Source organism: Cynocephalus volans, chromosome 4 (assembly GCF_027409185.1).
Source record: "Cynocephalus volans isolate mCynVol1 chromosome 4, mCynVol1.pri, whole genome shotgun sequence".
Classification (NCBI taxonomy): Eukaryota; Metazoa; Chordata; class Mammalia; order Dermoptera; family Cynocephalidae; genus Cynocephalus; species Cynocephalus volans.
In genome coordinates, this window is record NC_084463.1 from 32,052,394 (window position 1) to 32,076,052 (window position 23,659).

Here is a 23,659-nt window from a genome sequence, read left to right on the forward strand (position 1 = left end):
GGGAACCCTTTGCATCATATTGAAAATAAATCTCAGCTATAGTCTATATCCAATCCTGTGTTGGCTCCAGACATCCCTGATTAGAACTGGAGAATGTTTAATTCCCTTCTCTATCTTAAAAAGTAACTGCCTATTGGGAATTTAACTTCGGGAGGTTGGGTCAGCCCTGCAAGTATTTTTTTTTTTTTTTTTTTTATCTAAGTCTTTCCTGACATCTCAGGTCTAACCAATGTTCTTTGAGGTACATTTTTTCTTTCTTCGACAGAAATCTTCATTATAAATTTGTCCAGGATCAATTGGTTCCAGGCATTTCTGCTTTATAAATGCTTTATTTATTTTAATGGTTACAATATACAAACATAAGTTATCAAAGTCTATATTACCAACATTTTACTACTTCAACTAGAAATGAGAAAACATCATCTTTTAGATCCCTTTGCCTTCTTTGATTTATCACATGTTTTCTTAATCATTACCCTTACATACATCAAGGACCACACCAAACTATAAATTTTGCTTTCAATTATTGAACATAATGTAATAATTGAAAAGCAGAGTGGTATCAACCTACTGGTGAAGTAGGTAACCCCCAAAAATCATCCATTCTCTAAAGCTAAAGAAATCTATAGAAAAATAATTGAAGTAAGTAAGGAAAACAATGTGTAATCAAATAGGGAATATCTACAAGCAGACACAAAAAAATAACTACATAAAATTATGGAACTGAGAAGTGTGATAATTGAAAAGAAAAATTTAAAAACTTGATAGGAAGTCAAAAGCATAGTTTAGCAGAGAGAAGAAATAATCAGCTAACTTGATTTTATTGACATTTTCCATTTTGAGGAGCATAAAGAGAAAAGAATGAATAAAAATAAATATACCCAAATAGGCTTGTGGGAAATCATCAAGCACAATGGGAGTTCCACATTCCATGCATAATAACGCATGCATAACGGGAGTTTCACAGATAGAGATGGAAAAAGGGAGAGAAAGTACATTTGAAGAAGTAATGATGGAATCTCCCTCAATGTAAGACAAGTTTATGAACATACACATAATAGTAGATCAATGAACATCATGCAGGGCAAAAATCACAGGAATCCACATAAGGCATTGAAAAACAAAGACAAAGAGACAATATTTTATTATTTTATTTTATTTTGTCTTTGTTTAGTGAGTTCAATATTTGTACTTGATCAAGAACAGTTTCTATTAATTTTCTGTATACTGACCATCTTTTGTTTCTTTGTATTACCTCATATAATTTAGAATTTGGCTGAGTTTTGTCCTTGATGCCTTGGATGAAGACTCCAGATCTTTGGAATTTCCTGAATAATAGGTGTGTCTTTGTCTACTTTACTTGCCCCACTGATCCCCACGTCCTACATGGACTGAAGAGATATGCTGCGTTAACCACCTGTTAGTCACACCATGACCCCATGAAACTCGTGCCTGCTTGCTTTAAACCCACCCATTAGAATTTCCCATGAGAAACCTCGGGTAACACCCTGGACCCTAATAAAGGTTCGTAACTCTCCCCACCTGCTGGTTGAGCCCATGTGTCTCAAATGGCTCTACCTTCTCATTGGCCCTTCCTTTTGGCCAATGTTGTGCTTCCTCCTCTGTTTCCTATCTGATGGAGATAACCAAACCTAACATTTTTCCTGGTCAGGGCTCTTCTAGAGAATAAATATCTGGGTAAGAATAAACTGGACACATGTCAGAAAAGAGTCACAATGACATCTGCCAGAATAAACAAGTTTCCTGTGAAAGGGACACCTGGTCACAGATCATACACTTAGACATTAGGCTGCCCACCAGCATAGAGAAGTATCCTGTGAGAGGCACACATAAACATCCATGACCACCTGCCCTGAAGTCCCATCAGCACAGAGGCAGAATTTATAGCCACTCTCTACAAAGAGACCTCAAGAAAAAATTAGAAAGAATTTACAAAACATGCACATAAGTGAGACCATGAAACAATATTTTTCTGTGTCTGATATATTTCACTTATCATAATATCCTCTAAATTTATCAGTGTTGCCATAAATGAAAGGATTGCCTTCTTTTTAAGGCTAGATAATATTCCATTGACTATATATATGTGCTTCAAGAAGTTCAAGGAAAGATTTGCATTATTTTCTGAAGTACCTTTTTGTATATATACTATATATAAAATATAACTATATAAATATATATAATATATAATATATATAATATATATTTTTGTAGCTATACATATATAATATATATTATCCTACCTGATAGAGATACTGATTAAAATGGAAAGTGCAGAAAGTGATAATTTTAAATCTATGTTAATATGCTCACAAAATATAAAAACGTAATTTGTGACATTAATAACTTATAAGGGGAAGAACAAATGACAGCTAGATAGAAAAAAGAAGTTCTAGTGGTGTACATTAATGCTAGGCATGTATAATTAACAATAATTTATTGTATGTTCTCAAATGATTCATAGAGAGAAAATCAAATGAATCAAAGGTTTTTACCACAAAGAAATGATAAAGTTTTGCAATGATAACAAAAATTTAGAATATGTAACAGAGAAAAGAAACAGTTTTATGGCAGCATAGATTTTATATATTATTAAAGCAAAAGTGGTATTAATTCAAACTAGATTATTATAAATAAAAGATGTCAATGGTAATCTCCAATAGACTGCTAAGAAAATAACTAAAAATATAAATAAAAAGAAATTATAAAGAAATCAAAACAATACACAAGAAAAAAATACAAAAAAAGTAATGTAGATACTGAAATTTTAAAATATATATATAATGTATAGAAAACAAATAGTAAAATGGCAGAAGTTTTTTCTAGTCAGTGATTATAATAAATATAAATGTGTTAAAGTATTTAATCAAAAGGTAGCAATTGGCAGAATGAATAAAAACATGACTATACATTCTGTAGAAGACTCATTTCAGTTTCAAAGACACAAAGAAGTTAAAAGTGACATGTCAGAGAACAACATTCAATGCACATAGTAACTAAAACAGAAATAATGTGGCTATACAATTATCAGACAAAATGGATTTTATATCAAAAATTGTTATGAGAGAAAAAAAGGATATTTCGTATTGACAAGAGGGTCACTCTATCAAGAAGATATAACAATTATAAAGATGTATAACCCTAACAACAGAACCCAAAAAATATATGAAGCAAAAATTGACAGATTTGAAGAGGAAAATTGGCATTTCTACAATAATAGATGGAGACTTTAATTCTCATTTTAAATAATGGGTAGTATAACTAGACAATAGGTCAATAAGAAAATGGAGGAGTTGAACAACATGATAAATTTATTAGATCTAATTGACATATACCATTTATGTCACTCCAAAACAGAAGACTACAAATTTTTCTCTTGTAGAAGAAACATTCTACAAGAGGGACTATATAGTAGGATACAATACAACTATAGTCACCATGCTGTACAATAGATCTCTTGAACTTATTCTATCTAACTGTATTTAAGCATTTTTTGACCAACATCTCCCCAATTCCCCCGCCTCAAAAACCACCCTGGCCTCTGATAACCAACATTATACTCTCTACTTAGGTAATATCAACTTTTTTAGATTACACATATCAGTGAGATTATGTTGTGTTTGTCTTTCTGTATCTGACTTATTTCACTTAACATAATGTCCTCCATGTTTATGCATGTTGTCACCAGTGACAGAATTCCCTTCTATCTTACAGCTAAACTGTATTCCATTGTGTATATATACCACAATTTTTTCCAACTTTCAATTGGGTTTTTTGATTACTTGCTATACATAAGTTTGAGTTTCTTATATATTTTGGATATTATTTAGGGGGTGTTTTTATTGAAATATAATTGCTTATACATATTTTGTGGGGTACAGAGTTGAATATCAATACCTGTGTACAGAGAGGCAGGGCAAGATGGTGGACTAGAGGTGTCCAACACACAATCTTTCACGGAAAGGGACCAGATCAAGGAATGGACGGGTAAATATAGGGGTAAGCATCAGTGAGAGAGAGATGGAGGGGAGTGGGAGCCTGGTGAGGAAGCTGTGAAGCATGAAAACCAAGCAGGGTGGAGTAAGGGGAGAAAGAGGTACATGGCTTCAGCCACTGACACATCTCCATCATTAGGAGAAGTGCAGGAGGAATTCTCTCTTGCACCAAAAATAATCTGGCTATGAGCCCTTCCCAGTGGTAACCCTCCTCTTGCTCAAGCCCCAGTCCCCCTCCACCACTCCCATGGTCATATGCAGCATTGTCTAGGCCAAGAACCATGGCCCTTTATCCCACACAGGAGTTTGTGCCACACAGGGCATCTCACCACACAGCCCATGCCACCCACGTGGCTCTGCCTGGCCACTCACATGGCCCCACCACTCAGGAAGCTCCAGTCTTCCAGCCACCCACATGGCTCTGGCTGCCCATGCAGTCCCACCAGCCCATGTGGGCTCAGCTGTCCAGCTGCCGGCATGGCCCCAGCCACACTGGCCACCCATGTAGCCCCATAACTGATGGCTCCAGCCACCAGATTGCCCACAGAGCCCCACTCACCCATGCAGCCCAACTGTACAGCTGCCCATGTAGCCCCAGTCACAGATGCAGCCACCAGTGCCCCTGGGAAATCCTGAGTCTGCCTGGAACTACTGAGTCTACCCAGAACAGCTGAGTCCATGCAGAACTAGAGACCATTGAGCCTACCTGGAAAAAAACCTAAAACTCTTCATCCAATGAGCAATATAAAATAAATCTACAGGATTGAGTCTTTTTTCTCAAAAGCCACACCAGAGTAATAGAGGAAGCAACCACTCCACCATTTGACCAGATATCAATGCAGGGATGCAAAAAACATGAAGAAACAAGAAAATATGACACCAACACCAAAAGAATCCCATAATTCTCAAATACCAGACCATAAGCAATAGAAAAACCCTTGAAATGCCTGAAAAGGAATTCTGAGCAATAATCTTAAAGAAACTCACTAAGATACAAGAAAACTCAGATAGACAATACAATAAAATGAGGAAAATGCTCCAGGACATGAAGGAGGAAATTTACAAAGATATAAATACTATAAAAAAGAATGTAGCAGAACTCCTGGAACTGAAACACTCATTCAACAAAATAAAAACTACAACTGAGAACTTAAGTAGTATGCTAGAGCAAGCAAAAAAGAAAAAAAAAGTATCTGAACTCAGAGATAGGATTTTTGAAAAACCAACGCAGACAAAAAGAAAATAAAAAGAATTTAAGAAATGAAGAAAATCCATGAGATCTAGCAGATAACACCTTAAGTGCAGAAACATCCAAATCATGGGTGTTCTGGAACAGAAGAGGAACAGAAAAAAAATATTGAAAAATAGTTAACAAAATAATAGTGGAAAACTTCCCAGGTATCAGTAGAGATATTAACTTTCAGTTCTAAGAGACCCAAAGACCCCAAAACAGATTCAATCCCCAAAACCCCAAAAGAGAAGCAATCCTTTCAAAGACACATTGTAGTCAAACTGTCAGAAGTCAAAGACAAAAAGAGAAACCTAAAAATAGCAAGAGATTTCAAGTCACCTGTAATGCAGTCCCCATCAAACTAACAGCAGACTTCTCAGCAGAAACGATACAGACCACGAGAGAATGTGATGACATGTTCAAAGTACTAAAAGAAAAAAAAATTGCCAGCTAAGAATACTATACCCAGCAAGGCTATCCTTCAGAAATGAAGAAGAAATAGTGCATTGTCCAGACAAGCAAAAACTGTGGGAGTTCACCACCACAGGGCCAGCCCTACAAGAAATTCTCAAGAGAGTCCTGCACCTGGAACTCCCCAAAAATGATAATCATTACTATGAATACTTGAGAAATAACAAATCCCACTGGTAGAGCAGATATGCAAATGAGAAAGAGAAAGGAACTATAGCATACCATTTCAAAGAACTAAGGAACATCAAAGACTAACAATAAAAGGTAAAAAGAAACAAAAGATATTTTAAACAACCACATGGAAAGCAATTAAATGCCAGAAGTAAGACAATACTTTTCAATAACTTTCCTAAATGTAAATGGATTGAATTTTCCACTCAAAGGACATAGACTGATCAAATGGATTAAAAATAGACCCTACAAGGAACCCACGTCACCTGTAAAGACTCACACAGACTATTAGTGAAGGGATGGAAAAAGATATACCATGCAAAGGTGAACCAAAAATGAGCAGGAGTAGCTATTCTTGTATTGGATCAAATAGACTTTAAACTAAAAAGTATAAAAAAGAGACAAAGAAGGGCACTGTATAATAATAAAGGGATTTATCCAGCAAGAAGACATAACAATCAAAAATATATATGAACCCAACATTGGAGCACCCAGAAATATAAAGCAAACACTAGTAGACTTAGAGACACAGATCCCCAATACAATAATGGTTGGGAATCTGAACACTCCTCTGTTTACATTGGACAGGTCACCTAGGCAACAAGTCAACAAAGAAACACAGGATTAAACTACACTTTAGACCAACTAGACTTGGCAGACATCTATAGCATATTTTAGCCAACAACTACAGAATATACATTCTTCTTATCAGCACATGGAACATTCTCCAAGATAGACCACATGTTAGGTCACAAATCAAGTGTCAACAAATTTTTAAAAATTGAAATCAAGTATCTTTTCAAAAGAATAAAAAGACTTCAAATAAATGACAACGTTACATGTCAAGGAACTAGAAAAACAAGAACAATCCAAATGCAAAATTAGTAGGCAGAAAAAAATAAAGATCAGAGTAGAACTAAATGAAATAGGGACCAAAAAGAAACACACACACACTAAAAAAGATGAATGAAACAAAACGTTGGTTTTTTGACAAGATAAACAAAATAGACAAACTGTTAGCTAGGCTAAAAAGAAATAAGGAAGATGACCCAAATATCAAAAAATCCCTAATAAAAAGGAGAAATTACAACTGATACCACAGAAATGCAAAGAATCATTAGAAGACTATGATGATCAACTATACACCAACAAATTTGAATACCTGGAGAAAATGGATAAATTTACGGACACATACAAACTACCTAGGCTAAACCAGGAGGAAATAGAAGACCCAAACAGAGCAAAAAATGAGCAACAAGATTGAAGCAGTAATCAACAGTCCTACAACAAAGAAAAGCTCAGTACTGGACATTTTCACAGCTAAATTCTACCAAACTGTTAAAGAAGAAATAATGCCAATCATTTTCAAAGTGTTCCAAAGAACTGAAACAGAGGTCATTCTGCCAAATTCATTCTGAGGCCAGTATCACCCTGATACCAAAAAGAGACAAAGACACAACAAAAAAAGAAAATTATGGACCAATATCTTTGATGAATATAGACGCAAAAATCCTTAACGAAATATTAGCAAACAGAATACAGCAACACATCAAAAATATTACACATTATGATCAAGTAGGATTCATTTCAGGGCTTCAAGGATGTTTCAACACATGTGAAATAATAAATGAAATATACCACAGCATCAAAAACAATGACAAAACCATATGTTTATCTCAATAGATGAAAAAAAAGCATTTGACAAAATTCAACATCCCTTCATGATAAAGACTCTCAACAAATGAGGTATAGAAGGAAAGAATCTCAACACAATAAAAGCCATATATGAAAACCCACTGCAAGTATCATCCTAAATGGGGAAAAGCTAAAAGATTTTTCTTTAAGAACAAGAACTAGACAAGGATTCCCACTCTCTCCACTCCTATTTAACATAGTATTGAAAGTACTAGCCACAACAATCAGGCAAGGAAAAGAAATAAAAGGCACCCAAATTGAAAAGCACTGAGTCAAATTGTCCCTGTTTGCAGATGACATGATTTTTTTTTTTACAAGATTAACCAACTTTATTCTCAAAACATTTGCCGTACATTAGCTTCCACATTGACATGTGTGGGGTCAATTTTCTATCTTTGGAAGCTCAAGCAATTGTCTAGTATTTCACTTTAAATATTGTTACTTTTAATGAAGCATGAGAGGGCACAGCCTTCTTTTATACACTTATAGCACATATTTATGAAAACACTGAATTTGTTAAAGGCAAACCTTTTTCTTTATTTTTAAAATAATTTTCCTACTCAAGTTGTTTTTCTTTTTCTATTTTATGTTTTATTAGCATATTCACTGTTACAAATCATACTTATTTTTTATGCCCCTTATCCAGTCTCTCCCCTTCCCCTTTCTCCATTTTCCTTCTTCCCCCTTCCTCTCCCCACCAATAACCATAGATTTGTTCTCTCCATCTGATAGATGTTCCTCTGTTAACCGTTCCTCTGTTGGTTTTCTTGCCTAGATGATCTGTCCAGTACTGAGACAGGTGTGGTCATGTCCTCCCCTATTGCCATAAATCAGATACTTCTTTTATTACTCTTGAGTGTGCTTTTTGTAGAAAGAGGAACTCTTTTTTGGGGGGGGTCTCTGCTGCTGCCTCTCCTTGTGTCAATGCAGTTGAGAGTCTGGTGTGCCATCTGCATGGTGGCTGTGACTGCTGCTATAGAGACTATCTGCTTTTGCAGCAGCCATGGCAATTGTGGTGGCTAAGGTGGGCTGCCCACATGAAAATGGTGTTTTGGGTGTGCTCTTTACCTGGTTGTGGCTGGGTTCAGCTTCCCCCTCCTCCATGCCTCAGGACCCCAGTGGAGCCCAGGACAGTGGCAGCAGCTTTCCTAGTTGTGGCTGGGTTTGGCTTCCCCCAGAGTTGGAAGTATTCAGTCTCAGCATACAATATGCCAAGTTTTGTTCACCTAATGTAAAATCCTGAAAGCAAATGCATGTATCGAAAATATTCTGGATTTCCTCCTCAGGTGGAACATAGAGGAGAGTGATCTGAGAAGGTCCCCAGTTCATTTCTGTGTTGCCATTCCACACTGCCAAAATGGGAAAAAAGAAAAAGAAACAAGAAGCAAGAAATTTTAAGATATTAAAAAGCTCAATCTGATTGTTATAGAATGAATACTAGAAACCAGCCAAAGAGTAAGCTCTGATGGCACATAGATTGACCTCTAAAAAGCTGTCAACAACAACAAAAATAAATAAATAAATAAATAAATAAAATAAAAAAATAAAAAAATTTTAAAAAATAAATAAATAAAAAATAAAAATAAATAAAAAATAAAAAATAAAATAAAAATAAAAGAAAATAAAAAGCTGTCAACAGAAAAACATTATCACATAGGAAGCTAAGGCAGCTTTGGATTTGTCAAGGAAAGAGAAGTAGGTAAAAATGATGTATTATTACAAATGTAATTAGCAATCATTATTTTTTCATAGACAACGATTAGTGGTCTCATAAAACATATTACATTTTTGATCTTTATATCCCGTCATGATGATAACTATTATGATACTACACAGTTCTTCACATAATAGTATTTTCTACTTTTTCCCTTAGGAATATAGTTCTTGGCTTAAAGCAAAAGTCTGAAATCACAAAGACTCTTATGCTTTAAGACATCTTACATTTAAAAAATGGGGTTTAGGAGTGTAGATGTCTCTTCAGTACACTGATTTCCTTTCCTTTGGATAAATACCCATCAGTGGGATTTCTGGATCAAATAGTAGTTCTATTTTTATTTTCTTAAGACACATCCACATTCTTCCATAATGACTCTACAAGTTTACATTCCCACCAACAGTGTAGAAGCATTCTTCCTTCTTTGCATCCTTTGCAGCATTTGTTATTTTTTGTCTTTTAAATAATAGTCATTCTAACTGAAGTGAGATAATCTCATTGTGGTTTTGATTTATATTTCTGTGATAATCAGTAATGCTGAACATTTTTTCATAAGCCTGCACCCATATGTTTATTTCAGCACTATTAAAAATAATCAAGTTGCAGAATCAACCTAAGTGTCCATCAACAGATGAATGGATAAAGAAAATGTGGCACATATACACAATGGAATACTATTGAGCCATAAAAAAAAAGGAAATCCTGTCATTTGCAGCATTATGGATGAGTCTGGAGGACATTATGTTAAGCGAAATAAGCCAGGATCAGAAAGAGAAATATAGCTTGTGCTCACTTATATGTGGGAGCTAAAAAAAAGTTGATCTCAGGGAAGTTGAGAATAGAATAATTGTTACCGTATGCTTGGTAGAATGGGGGAGGGGGCAGAAGAAAGCCTGGTTAATGGATACAAATATACAATTAAACAGAAGAAATAAGGTCTAATGTGAAAACACAGTAGGGTGACTATAGTTAACGGTAATTTATTGTATATTTCAAAATAGCTAGAAAATAAGATTTGAAGTGTTCCCAATACAAATAAATTATAAATGCATAGGTGTCAGATATCCCAATTACCCTGATGTGATCTTTACACATTGTATACATGTATCAAATCGTCACATGTACTGAATAAATATATATAATTATATATATATAATTATTATTGCATAAATATGTATATAGTATGTACTGCACAAATATGCATAATTATTGTATAATTATTGAATTATTATAGTAATTCAATCCCACTAAATTATGTAATAAATAAAATTTATCTAGCAGTTAACCAAAAAAATGTGGGGTTTGTTGGGGAGGGATGAATAGGAAAAGCACAGAGAATTTTTAGGCCAGTGAAAGTCCTATGTATGATACTGTAATGATGGTTAATTATTATACATTTGTCTAAACATATAGAATGCACAACACCAAGAATGAACTCTCAGGTAAATTATGAACTTTCAGTGATAGTGATGTGTCACTTTACTGATGTACCTACCTAGTGACCTGAATGTACTTAATGTAGGTTTATCAACTGTAATAAGTGTTCTATCTGATGAAGGATGTTGGTAATGCAGAAAGGTGTGCATGTGTGGGGTCAAAAAGTATACGGGAAATCTCTGAACCTTCCTCCGAATTTTGCTGTGAATCAAAAACTTAAACTCTAAAAAACAAAATCTTAAAACATAGGTCAATTACCCAATTAACCAACGAATAAATAAATAAGAACAAAGAAAGAAAGAGAGAAAGAAAGAACAATCACAATAATATGTTGAACTTTCAGAAGGAGAGAACAGAACTGTGGTTCCTAGAGGTGGGGGATGGAGAGGGGAAGGGGGTTAGCGAGGAATTGGTTAATGGACACAAAGAAAGATTACCTTTTGTAATGATGAATAAGCTAATTATCCTGATTTGATAATCACACATTGTACACAGGTATTTATACTCAACTCTGTATCTCACAGATATGTGTAATCAATTGCTTCAATAAAAAAATACATAAAAAAAGAAAGTTTATGTCTCTGAAGACACTCAAGCCAAGCAATACCTGACTTCTTATTATGTATGAAAAAGAAAGCTGAGGTATTTGCATTTCTGATTTAACTATTCTAAGTGAAAAGACTGAAATCAGAGTTTTCAGGTACTGCCTAGAAATGATTAAAACAATTGGTGATGATATTGCAACAAAATGTACATATACACACACACACACATGTTTTTTTAGTAATAATTCAATCTCCTTACTTTTTATAGCTGTATTTTAATTGTTTATTTTTTTATTGAGTCAGTTTTAGCAGTTTGTATCTTTCTAGAAAAATTATTAATTCATTTATGTTAATGAAGTAATTGGCATATGATCATTCATTGTGTTCCTTTATAATCATTGTTGTTTCTTTAAGGTTGGTAGTTTTTCTTTATTTCTACTTCTAGTAATTGAAAACCTGTCTGTTTTTCTTGGTACATAAAGCTAAAGATTTATCAGTTTTGTTGATCATTTCAAAGAATTACTACTTAGTTTCATTGGTATTTTCTATTGATTTTTCTATTCTCTGTTCTATTAATTTATGCTCAAATTTTTATTATTTTTTCTTCTGTTTACTAAAGATTTTGTTGTTCTTCTCTCTCAAATCTAATAAAGTAATTAATAGGATATTGATTTGAAATCTTTTTTTATATAGGCTTTTAAAGATATAAATTTACCTTTAATCACTACTTCAGCTACATGCCATAAGTTTTTTTTTTAAAGAAAATGCAATTTTATTAATATTATTTTTTACATTCTAGGATGTTGTTGCAGAGCAGTTGGGAGGTGGGGGGAGAGGGGGAAGGGGAAGGAAATTGGTTGGGAGAAGGATGAAGGAGTAGGGACAGGATTGAGACCAGGGGGCTTCCAGCAGTGGCTTGGGTGCAGATGTCAGGGGGGGTGTGGCAAGAGCCCTAGGACCCCACTGTCCCAGCTCAGAAACCTGGGGCCCTTCTTGCTGTGGCTTGGTGGTCATTGCTGGGCTGGTTGAATGTGTTGGGGGGATGTGGTCGAGGTCCAAGGCCCTCCACTGCCCCAGCTCAGGAGATCATGGGTCACTTCCTGCAGCAGCTCGGTGGTCACTGTTGGGCTGGCTGTAGGTGTCGGGGTGGGACATGGCCGAGGCCTGAGACCACCACCACCCCCCGGGTTGGGAGAGCCCAGGGCGCATCCTGTGGCAGCTCGGTGGTCACCACTAGGCTAGCTGCAGGTGTCAGAGGGGACAAGCCAAGGCCCTCATCCCCCACCTTTGGGATTGGTTGCAGGTGTCAGGGGTCATTGCTGAGGCCCCGGCCTTCCCTGCTTTCTGGCTTGGTAGTACATGGGACTTCAGGTCTTTCTAGGTGTTATAGGTGGTATTTGGTGAAATGAGACCTTTACTACTTAATATGAAACTTTGTCTCTGGTTGTGGGTAATTTGTTTTTTCTTTCATCTCTGTGTTGGATTATTTGCTGTTCCCACCATTTAAACTGCACTGGAATGAATTTGTTGTCCTTTGCTTACTTCTAAAATGGGAGAAATTCCTGTGGGAACCAGTACTTGAGCTCTGTGGTTGAGCTAAATTGCTGCTTTGCTGCTGATTCCCTAGGGAAGGCTTTTTGTGCAGCTCAGGGTTTAATGGTTGACTTTATAGGTACTTCAGGCTCTCATGCAATCCAGTGCACCTGGGTTGTATAGAAACTCCAGTCTGGGCCTGAATCTTTTCATCAAACTGCACCCCATGTAATTCTATATTCCTGACCAGTCTCCTCTGAGTGGTCCTGTGCTGATCTGGGGGCAGATCAGCTGTCCTTGCTGTGTCCCAGTGTTCCCCCGATGGGCCGGTTTCCTCCACCGCCTGTACTGCAAACACTTCCCATGATGGGCTATGCTTCCACCACTTGCGATGACTCACTGGCCTCTGAATGGCTCCTTTTTTTGTTGTTCTGGCTCCTCACTCCTATGTGGGTCCGTGGGAACCCAATTAGTGGTATTGCTGGCCTGCGGGCCACCAAGGCCCTCTTCTCCCCTGCCACCTCCAAGTAACTCCATCTGAAGGGCACAGCTGTGGCTTTTGCCAGCTCCTGCTCTGTGAGCTCAGCAGCTCCAGCCTGGATGCAGCTGGGACTCAAAACAGTCAGAGCATTTTTTTCTTTCTCTCATCATGGCTTCTCCTGCCTTCATGCACTCTGTAGGTCTCTCCTCCTCTTCCCCTGAGCTCTAGTGGCCCCAGCTTGGCTGTTGTTGCTTTTTTATAGTTGTAAATTGGTTGATTTGTGGGAGAGAGTGATGCTGGGTACCGTCTATTCCACTGTCTTGATGGGAAGCCCATGCCATAAATTTTGGTATGTGGCATCTTCATTTGCTTTAGTTTCAAAGTATTTTTGAATTTCCTTTTTCATTTCTTCTACATACATTGATTATTTAAAAGTTTGTTCTTTATTTTTCACATATGTAAGAGTTTCCCAAATTAATTTTGGTTACTGATTTCTAATTTCATGCCAGTGTGATTGAAAAATCTTTTTGTATTATTTGTATTTGTGTCTATATCTGTAAGCATGTATATATATATATGTTATTTTTATTGCCTACCACATGGATTATACTGGAGAATATCTTATATGCACTTAAGAAAAAATTATATTTTGTTGTTATTAAGTAGAATATTCTATAGATGTGTGTTAGATTTAATTGGTTTATAGTTTTATTCATTCACTTTAATACCTTGCTAATGTTATGCCTGGTTTTTCTATCCATTATAAAAAGCGGGGTATTGAAATCTCCAATTATTGTTAACTCATGTATTCCTTTTTTCAAAATTTCTATCAGTTTTATAATGTATTCTAAGATCTTTTATAAGTGTACATATTTTATAACTGTAATTATAATTACATATATAATTATCATACATCTTTGTCTAATCTCAAATTTATTCTAAAGTAATTCTAATGAGATATAGAAATACTACTCCTATACTGTTCTATTTTCATTACTCCATTTGTGGATATACATATATATATATACATACATACATACATATATACATATATACACATATATATATAATTTATAGATTTACAACCCCCAAAACACATTGCTATAATTATTAGTTAACAAATTTCATGTCTTCTAAATGAGTTGTAAGAAAACAGAAAAGCAAATATAATTTTGTAATTAATTTTTAAAATTATCATTTCTTTTTTTATTAATCTATTCATTATTATGAATCATAATTATTCTTTATTCCCTTTACCTGATCAATCCCTCCCCTGCCCACCTACCTCCCCCCCATCTCCAGTATCCTTAGGTTTATTCTCTCCTTCTGAAAGATCAATGTGTCATTTCTCATTAGCTTTCTTGTTTCCTAAAGATTCAGTTACCATCAGGTGATATTTTCTTATTCCAATACAGCTTCTTTATGCTGTTATTTTAAAATAAATTAAATTTTAATACATTATATATCCAAGAATGCATTAAGTACATATTACTTATTTATTTACTTGTTTAATGAGCTATTAAAGTTGCAAATATTTATGGTATAGAACATGATATTTTGTAACATGGGTACACTGTAAAATGGCTAAGACAAGCTATTTAACACATGTATTACCTCACATACTTATCACTTTTATGGTGATGATACTTGTAATCTACTCCTAGCTATTTTCAAATTTACAATATATTGTTATTAACTGTAGTCACCATGATGTATAGTAGATCTCTTAAATTTAGTCCTTCTGTGTAACTGAAATTTTGTGTTCTTTAATCAACAGTTTTTCAATCACCCCCAAACCTCTGGTAACCACCATTTTGCTCTCTGTTTTTATGAGCTAGACATTTTTACACTCCACATACATTTTTTCCTTGGTATCCGTGGGGAATTGATTCCAGGACCTCCCGTGGATACTCAAAGCTGTGGATGCTCAAGTTTCTTAAATAAAATAGTGTACTATTTGCATATAACCTATGGACATCCTCTCAAATGCTTCAAATAATCTCTGGATTACATATAATACCTAATACAATGTAAATGCTACACAAATATTTATTATACTGCATCTTTAAAAATTTGTATTATTTTTATTGTGTATGGTTATTATTATTATTGTGTTTTTTCCCATATGTTTTCGAAGTTGGTTGAGTGTGGATGCAAACCCTGTGAATATGGAGGACCAACTGTATAAGTGAAATTATGTGGTATTTGTCTTTCTGTGCCTGGCTTATTATACTTAACATAATGTCCTCCAGGTTCATATATGTGGTCATAAATGAACAATTTCTTTAAGGCAGAATGGTAATCCACTGTGCATAAATACTATATTTTCTTTAGTCATTCATTTTTGATGGACACAGGTTGGTTGCATATCTTTGTTATGTAAATAATACTGCAATGAATATGGGAGTGTATATGTCTCTTTGACGTGCTAATTTCATATCTTTAGAATGTATACTTAGTAGTAGAATTTCTGGATTATTTATTACTTCTATTCTCAATATTTTAAAGGAATGTAAATTGTTTTTATAATAGCTGCACCAATTTCAATTCTAATCGAAAGTGTATGAGTTCACTTTTGTCCACGTCCTCAACAACACTTGATATGTTTAGTCTTTTTAAAATTAACCATCTTGATAAATGTGAGGTTAAATCTTTTTTTCTTTTGTAATTTTTGAAGGAATTTAATTTTTAATTGAAACGTATTGATTGTACATATTTATGGGGTACAAAGTTATGTTTCAATACACGTATACAATGGGTTGTCTATGATGAAAACATTTAATCTCCTCCCTTCTAGCCATTTGAGAGCACACAATAAATTACTATCAATTATAGATGCCTGCCACTACCGTACACTAGAACTATTTTTTTCTATTATATATAACTATTTATATGTCAATTGCACCTCAATAAGTCGGCTTTTAAAATCTGGCTGTGAGGCATGCTCATCATTACTGTTGTCTCTCTTGCCATCAGACACTTCAGTGAGAAGAGCTAGGTGACATGTCAAAAATCAGAAGTTCATATTGCTATTTCCAGTTTTCAATGGAGCATGTTCTAGATTACATCAATGCAGAAGGTAGAATCAAACTGTGTATATTTAGTTTTGCTTACCATGATGTAACCTCATGAACACCTCAGGTTTGGACATTGCGGGTTACAACATTGAAAATGTTTTCAACTAAGGTGTCCCTGTTCACTTTGCTTTACTTTGTAAGTGAAATAAATAATTTTTTTCCCCATTGAGACTGCTTATTTCTAAAATAACCAGGCATCACTGTGTTTCAAAGGTAGCATGAAAGTTGCTTATCTTGAGAGATATGAGGTAATGACATTCTTTTCATAAAAGTACCAGTTGGCTCTCCTTTCACATAAACAGATATGATCTCAAAGTTCCACTTGATAAGTGTCGCTTCAATTCTCAGTCTGAGAAACAGTGTGGGGGAGCCAGTGGGAAAGAAGCTTACATCTAGGGTATTGATTTTAAGTGATTTGCACTCTAGTTTCTATCCAGGCAATTGTGGGAGGCAGAATTTTATCATAAGGTATAGAAGAACTTCTGAGAATGCTCAGAATATAAACCTTTAGTGAATCTAAATTCAGTAGACTGTAGACAAAAGGCTCACTTCAACAAAAATTTTTCTAGAAATCATTCACTTCTAGATTTTTATTTATATGACTAAAACATTTTTGTATTCTTGTTATGTTATTTTAAAATGTGAATGTTAGGAAGAGTAAAAGTTTGAATTTATTTAATATTTTTGAGTACTCGATTTATAGTCCCTCTGTGGAATATATTTATAGTAAATGATATGTATAGTGTTTCTTTAAAATATTTATGTCTTCACCAAATAAAGACCTATCTTTTTCTTGTCATTCCCTTCTCACTACCTTCTTTGAAATTTTAGTCACTTTATTCAAGTTGAAATATTCTAAGGATGTTGTGAGGGAAAAGTAAAGGTGTAGAATTATTTTACTTTTGTAATAGTTTTTGGTATTATTTGTAAATGCATGGGGTAGTATAATTTTAACAGGTTACCTTTATCATCACTGTCACTAGTGAACAACTTATTGTATGTGACTTAAAATTTGAGGCATCTTCTCCTTAGTGATTTAACTGATTTTACACTTTAAAAAGTTATTTATTTTTCATTTAAAAATGCGAAGCCTTGACTGCAAATTTAATTGAAATATTTTGTCTTACTATTTCAATTACCTAAAGCCATAATTAATGAGTGACAAAATACATTATACTAGTTTTAGTTTATTTTCTTAATGAATGAATAATAGTAAGTTAAAATAATTTTGGAAATTCTGTTTTTCTTATTCAAATATTTTATCTCAGTAAATTTGTAATGTACACTTTTTCAAAAACTTAAATTGTAATTGAATGAACAAAAGTATTCTTCATAAAAAGTCAGGTGATTTACCACAAATTTTAACTTAGTGGTTCATTATAAACTGTGCAGTTTTGTGCTTTAAAAAGAGAAGGAAATTGTGGCAGGAACAAGAATATAGTGAATAAAAAGTCAAGTCAAAATGATAAACATTTTTCCTTCATGGCTCCTGAGAATCAAAAAGCAAAATATCAGAAAAACTAAGTAACAGGACACCTACATTTAAGTTCTTGTACTGAAAAAATTTCTAGTCATCCTTCCTTAGATTTATTCAACATGGAAAATTTCTTCCTCTTTCTAAGGTGTGTGCCAACTTTTCTCATTAAGGAAAGAAGACAGTCTGAGTTTGACTCATCCTGAATTACACATGGAAAATGTTTTGGGTTTTTTTGTTTTATTTTGTTACTCTTCAGCTGACATCTTTCTGACTCGGCCTTGTCTGTGAGAAGTCGAGTGTGCCCTTTGAAAACCTGGGACACACAAGGTGAGGGTGTTTGACAAAAGAAGCCACACTTTGCTCTCATAATTTTTGCAGTGATCAGGAAACACAGACAAGACTGAAATGTGGGTTTTCCATTACAGTTACATTCTTTGTGGTAGAGCTCCTCCAGTGTTTGTTATATATTTTTTCCCTCTCTCTCTCTCTCTGCTCTCTTACTTCATCCCAATGATATAAATCCCACGACTGGGAACACCTTGGCAGTAGGATCAAATTATAAACATAACCTTTTTTCCAGTTACATTGCCAAAGAACAAGTGATAGCCTGTGCCATTATTTGGGGAATCAATTCTCATTTGTTTATCCCAAAGTTCCCTAGTGGTGTTTTTTGTGGTCTCTTCGCAGTTGCGCATTTTACACACAAATTTGCATGTCTTTGCATAGCCCCTATGTTGCAGATGGATTCCTTATGATCTCTCCATAGTTTTTCTGCTTGTGGAAGGAGTATCACCCACTGTCCCCCTGACACAACAAAACCCCCTTTTCACAATGATCATTTTCTCTCTCAAATACTTTCAAGACCTTTACACCTATTCTTTTGCTGAACAGGACTTTTTCTTTTTCATAAGATAACAGAGTAGGTAACAAAAATGATGATTATGTTGGCCAAAATGGTAATGATAAAGTAACTCTTATTTTGTGGTTGACATGATTCACTTTTAGGTCTTTATGTGTCTGACACTGGTTTAAGTGCTTTATGCAATATTTGTGTTTTATACTTTACAAGGTCCCTAGACAGGTATATTATGTTCTCGCTTTACAACTAAAGACACAGATGTACACATATTCATTTCCGTACTCTCCAAGATGTTCCAGCATAGTTACCTCTGTTAGCTGGCCCTGGGTCTGATGAGTGGTTCCTTACTCTATCTTGTGACCACTGGAGCACAGCCACTAGCCCAGCTTCTTGTGATGATGCTAAGAATCCCATGACTGAGCACGTCTGAGGATCAGACGTGGTGCCCAGCATTGGTTGAATGGACTGAAGTGGAAAAAGGCCCCTACTCACATCAGGGAGGGGCTTTGGTGCACATTGCAGCTCTCCTGGAACACTCCCATGGCCTTCACCATTACCCATAGGGTCTAGGCTGCATTTACCAAAGCAAACGCCCAGGTTTGAATCTCAAAGATTTAATTATTCACATTTCTTAAGGTTTTTCTGCAGAATTCATATAGGCTAAGTGCCAAGATATATATGAGAAGCTGCACTGCCACCATCAATAATTGTTACTGTTCAGTGAAAATGATTGGATTATTCTATTTCTCTGTCCCCGAAATGCCCTGAAGAGGGAGGGCCAGAAAAGACAGGATGAGGATGGCAATGGTCCTTATGGGATCATTTACTTCTCCTACACATATTTCAACATTTTTTTTTTTTTTTTTTTGGCAGCAGCGATCCAAGTTTCTTCTCATTCTTGAGGTACTTTCAGGACATGTAGGAAAAAAATCAACAATTTTCTATCAGTAGGGAAAATGCTGCTATGGAGGGAAGTGAAGATTCTATAGGAGTTCTGGGAGCGGCACAGAAGCATCACAGTGGTTGGGGATGGGAGACAGAGAGGAAGGATCCTGAGAATGACATGATTGAATTGAATCTTGAAGAATGAGTAATAAATTTCTCAGACTTAATCTGTATTTTTAGGCATAAAAACTACTGATTCCAGATCACAAAGTTTGTTGCATGTAATGGTAATAATTGGAACCTTGGCAGAAATGATGCTATATCACCATAACTTTAATTTTTCTCTACAGATTTCCTCTATTTGTTTTTACTTTTCATGAAAATGATGAAACTTTTTAGGTATACTGCCATCAAAAAGGTATTTTACTATCACGTTGGCTTTGGAATCTTGGCAAACACCTTCCTTCTTTTCCACATCTTCATCTTTGCTTTTACTCACAAGCCTAAGCCCATTGACATGGCAATTAGTCTCTTGTCCCTAATGCATATCATGCAGCTCTTCATCCAGGCAATATTGGTGTCCTCAGACCTGTTTGGATCATAGAATATGCAGAAGAACCTAAGGTGTAATTGTCTTTTTACACAAGCTAATGAGTGGCATCTCCATCTGCTCTACCTGCCTCCTGAGTGTGCTCCAGGCCATCACCATCAGCCCCAGAACCTCCTCCTTGGCAAAGTTCAAATGTAATTCTACAAATCACACCATAGGCTACATCCTCTTCCTTTTGGATCCTCAACATGTCCTTCCACTCTACACTGTGGTTACCCCAACTGGGTCAAGGGCCAGTCTTCTGTTTGTCACTGAGCACTGTTTTCTTTTGCCCATGAGCTACACACACAGCAGTCTGTTTCTCACATTAATGACTTTGGGGGATGTCATCTTCATAGGGTTCATGGTCCTTTCCAGTCATTATATAGTGATTATTTTGTACAAACACAAGAGGCTGTCTCAGCATCTACATTGCAACAGTCTCTCCCCAAAAGGCCAGCCAGCAAAAAGGGTCTCCCAGACCATCCTGCTGCTGGTGAGTTGTTTTGTCTTCATATATTGGGTGGACTTCATCTTCTGAATTTCAGTGGTTGTGATATGGATGAGTGATCCTCTGCTTCTGTGGTTCCAGATTATTGTGGCTAATAGCTCTTAGGTCTGCCACAATCAGTCTTTTGGTGCTAATCCATGCTGATAAGCAAATATTCAAGATGATGCAAACCCTGGGGGTGGGGGGTAGAATTAGGTTGATGGAAATTTGCAATAAAAATGCATTTTTGATAGTTTTCAAAATAGTTGTACAAGTTGCATGGGGTATTTTTCTGAATAAATTTATTGAGGGTTATTATCAACTCTCTGTCATTTCTATTCCATGAATCTTTGTATTGCATTTGACAAATACAATTGAGCAAATTGTACAAATCAGTCACACGTGTACAGGCTTTTTATTTATTTGCTTTTCATTCATTTTTATATGTCAGATAAGACCTCTGGGACCATCGTTTCTTGACTCAACTATATCATTGGAAATTATCTTATTATAGATCTAGTGTGAGTAAATACTTCCTCTTGATCTAAAACCTCTCTTCTCTATTTCTTAAAGTTAGATAAAGGGTAATTTACTACCAGTTATGTTCTAGTAAGTTGCTACAAACACTGAATTAGCAATTACTGTCCCAATATTCCTAGGGAAAATACAGGTTAGGTTGGTGTGAACCACTGGTCTTTCTCAATTGATCATTACATAAATTTGTTTATGTGTGTTTCTGTTTAAAGATAACATATTTAATATAACTTTTCTGATTAATTTACATTGAACTCTCAGCAAACTGCATTATAATTCATACCTGAAGAAAGTTTAACACAATTTTTTTTCTTTAAGGCACATTATGACCTTCTGTACTTAGAAATACTAGGCAGCACCTTAACACTACACATGGGATCATCTTATATATTTTTTCCCATATAAAAAGAGGTTTATTTAGATGTTAGAATCATCTAGTTAATGAACAAGATTGGGCATTAAATGCTCTAGGCTTCAGGGCTGAGCTGCAGAGTCCCACATGGAGTCATCTTAAACAGCAAAATCACTAACAAAAAGCAAAAGCAAAAAAAAATGTGGAAACTAAATGTATCAATAAAGCGTGGCACTAAATAATTATATATCAATGAAAGAATACTTGTTTGCACTATGAGAGCTGAAACAAGATGACAGAACCCTGTTGACCTCTACTGGAAATGTATGTGTCACGTGACTCAAATATGTTGCTGCTCTGTGCATATCTATTAATAACCATGAAAGCACTGAGATTATTGATTTGGGGGTTATAAATAAATTTCAGTGAATAAGTGAAATCACAAATATGAAATCCACAGACAATGAGAATCAACTGCATATAGTTTTATATTTACTATTTTTTACCTTGTCTCTTGGATTCCATTATACATTTTGAGGATTATGTTAACATTCATTATACATATATACATACTCATGCATATAATATTCACATGTATAAATTTTCCCTTTATGTTCAGTGTTTTCATAACACAAACCCTGTCTATTAATGTCCTATTTTTTATTATGCTTATTCGATATGCCACATGAATCTCCATTTCTTGACTTTGTCATTTCTATAAAATTTTGTCTTTATTTTTAAAATGCTGTATTTTTGTTTTCCCCCTCCTCTATTTCTGAATGCCCAGCATAATGTAAATCAGACCTTCACATTTTATTCTTCATATCTCTTAAACTCTTTTACATTTTTTATATTTCTCTCCTCTTTAAGGTGCAGTCTAAGGATTTTATCGAGCCAAGCAGCAGAACATAAAGACTTGAAAAATTCTCAGCCTGGCCATGTAAAAAATAAAAAAATCATGTTTAGGACAGGAAACCAAACGTATGGCCAAGTGACCCTTTGTGAAGGAGATTAGTATGACCAGAAGGAAGCCAGGAGTTACTCATTAAGATAAAGGGGAAATGGCCATGAGGGCATTTTGAATAGCTTCAAACCTGCCCCTTCCATCACAGGCCCAGAGATCAAGACCCTTGGGGGAAGAACAGTTTTTGAGGAGGACCCAGTACATTTATTGAATCTAAGGAATCACTGCCTAGGGCCACCTCAGGTCTCTGCTGTTCACGTTCCATTATACACTTCTCTGCTGCCCCAAATATGACTCAAGTGGGCCCAGGTGCAGCTTGTGATGTCTCATCAGAGGGCACAAGCAGTGAGCCTTGGTGGCATCCATATGGTGCTAATTTTGCAGGTATGTAGAGTACAAAAGCTGTGGAAGCATGGCTTCCTTCACCTCGATATTAAATTATGTCTTGGACAACCTCCGGGCCCAGACAAAGACCAGCCTCAGGGACAAAGACCCTGTAGAGAGTCTCCACTAGGACAATGCTTAATGGACCCATGGGGGCAGATCTGTACAGCCACCAGTGTACAATGCCAGACCGGGAGAGCCACAGGCACCCAACACCCACTCCATTGTGCCAGGGAGGTGAATGTGTAGTCAAAGAAGATTATTCTCAAGCCTTAAGATTTAATGTCGTTTGCCCTGTTGCGTTCTAGATTTAATTGGGACCAATACCCGTTTTTTCTTGCCTACTTCTCTCATTTGTAATAGAAATGTTTGTCCTGTGCCTGTCCTACCATTGTTATTTATTTTTTATTTTAACTTCTCAATATACATTGTAGTTGATTTTTGTGTCCCTTTACCTGTTCCTCTCTTCCCCCTCCCCCTGACCCCTCCCCCCACTACATCATACCTGTTCACTTTTCTTAAGTTCAAGGAATTGTTGTGATTGTTGTGTCTTCATCCCCTGCCACCTGTTATTTCTTTGTGTATCTATTTATTTATTTATTTTTAGCTCCCACAAATGAGAACATGTGGTATTTCTCTTTCTGTGCCTGACTTGTTTCACTTAATATAATTTTCTCTAACTCCATCCATGTTGCTGTGAATCGTAGCATTTCCCTCTTTTTTATAGCAGAGTAGTATTCCATTGTGAAGATGT

General features: G+C 35.5%; 1 pseudogene; it reads left to right on the forward strand.

Moving 5' to 3' along the window:
• The first annotated feature begins 4,297 nt into the window (after nt 1-4,297).
• On the forward strand, nt 4,298-22,469 carry LOC134375925 (vomeronasal type-1 receptor 5-like; annotated as a pseudogene).
• Nucleotides 22,470-23,659: the final 1,190 nt, after the last annotated feature.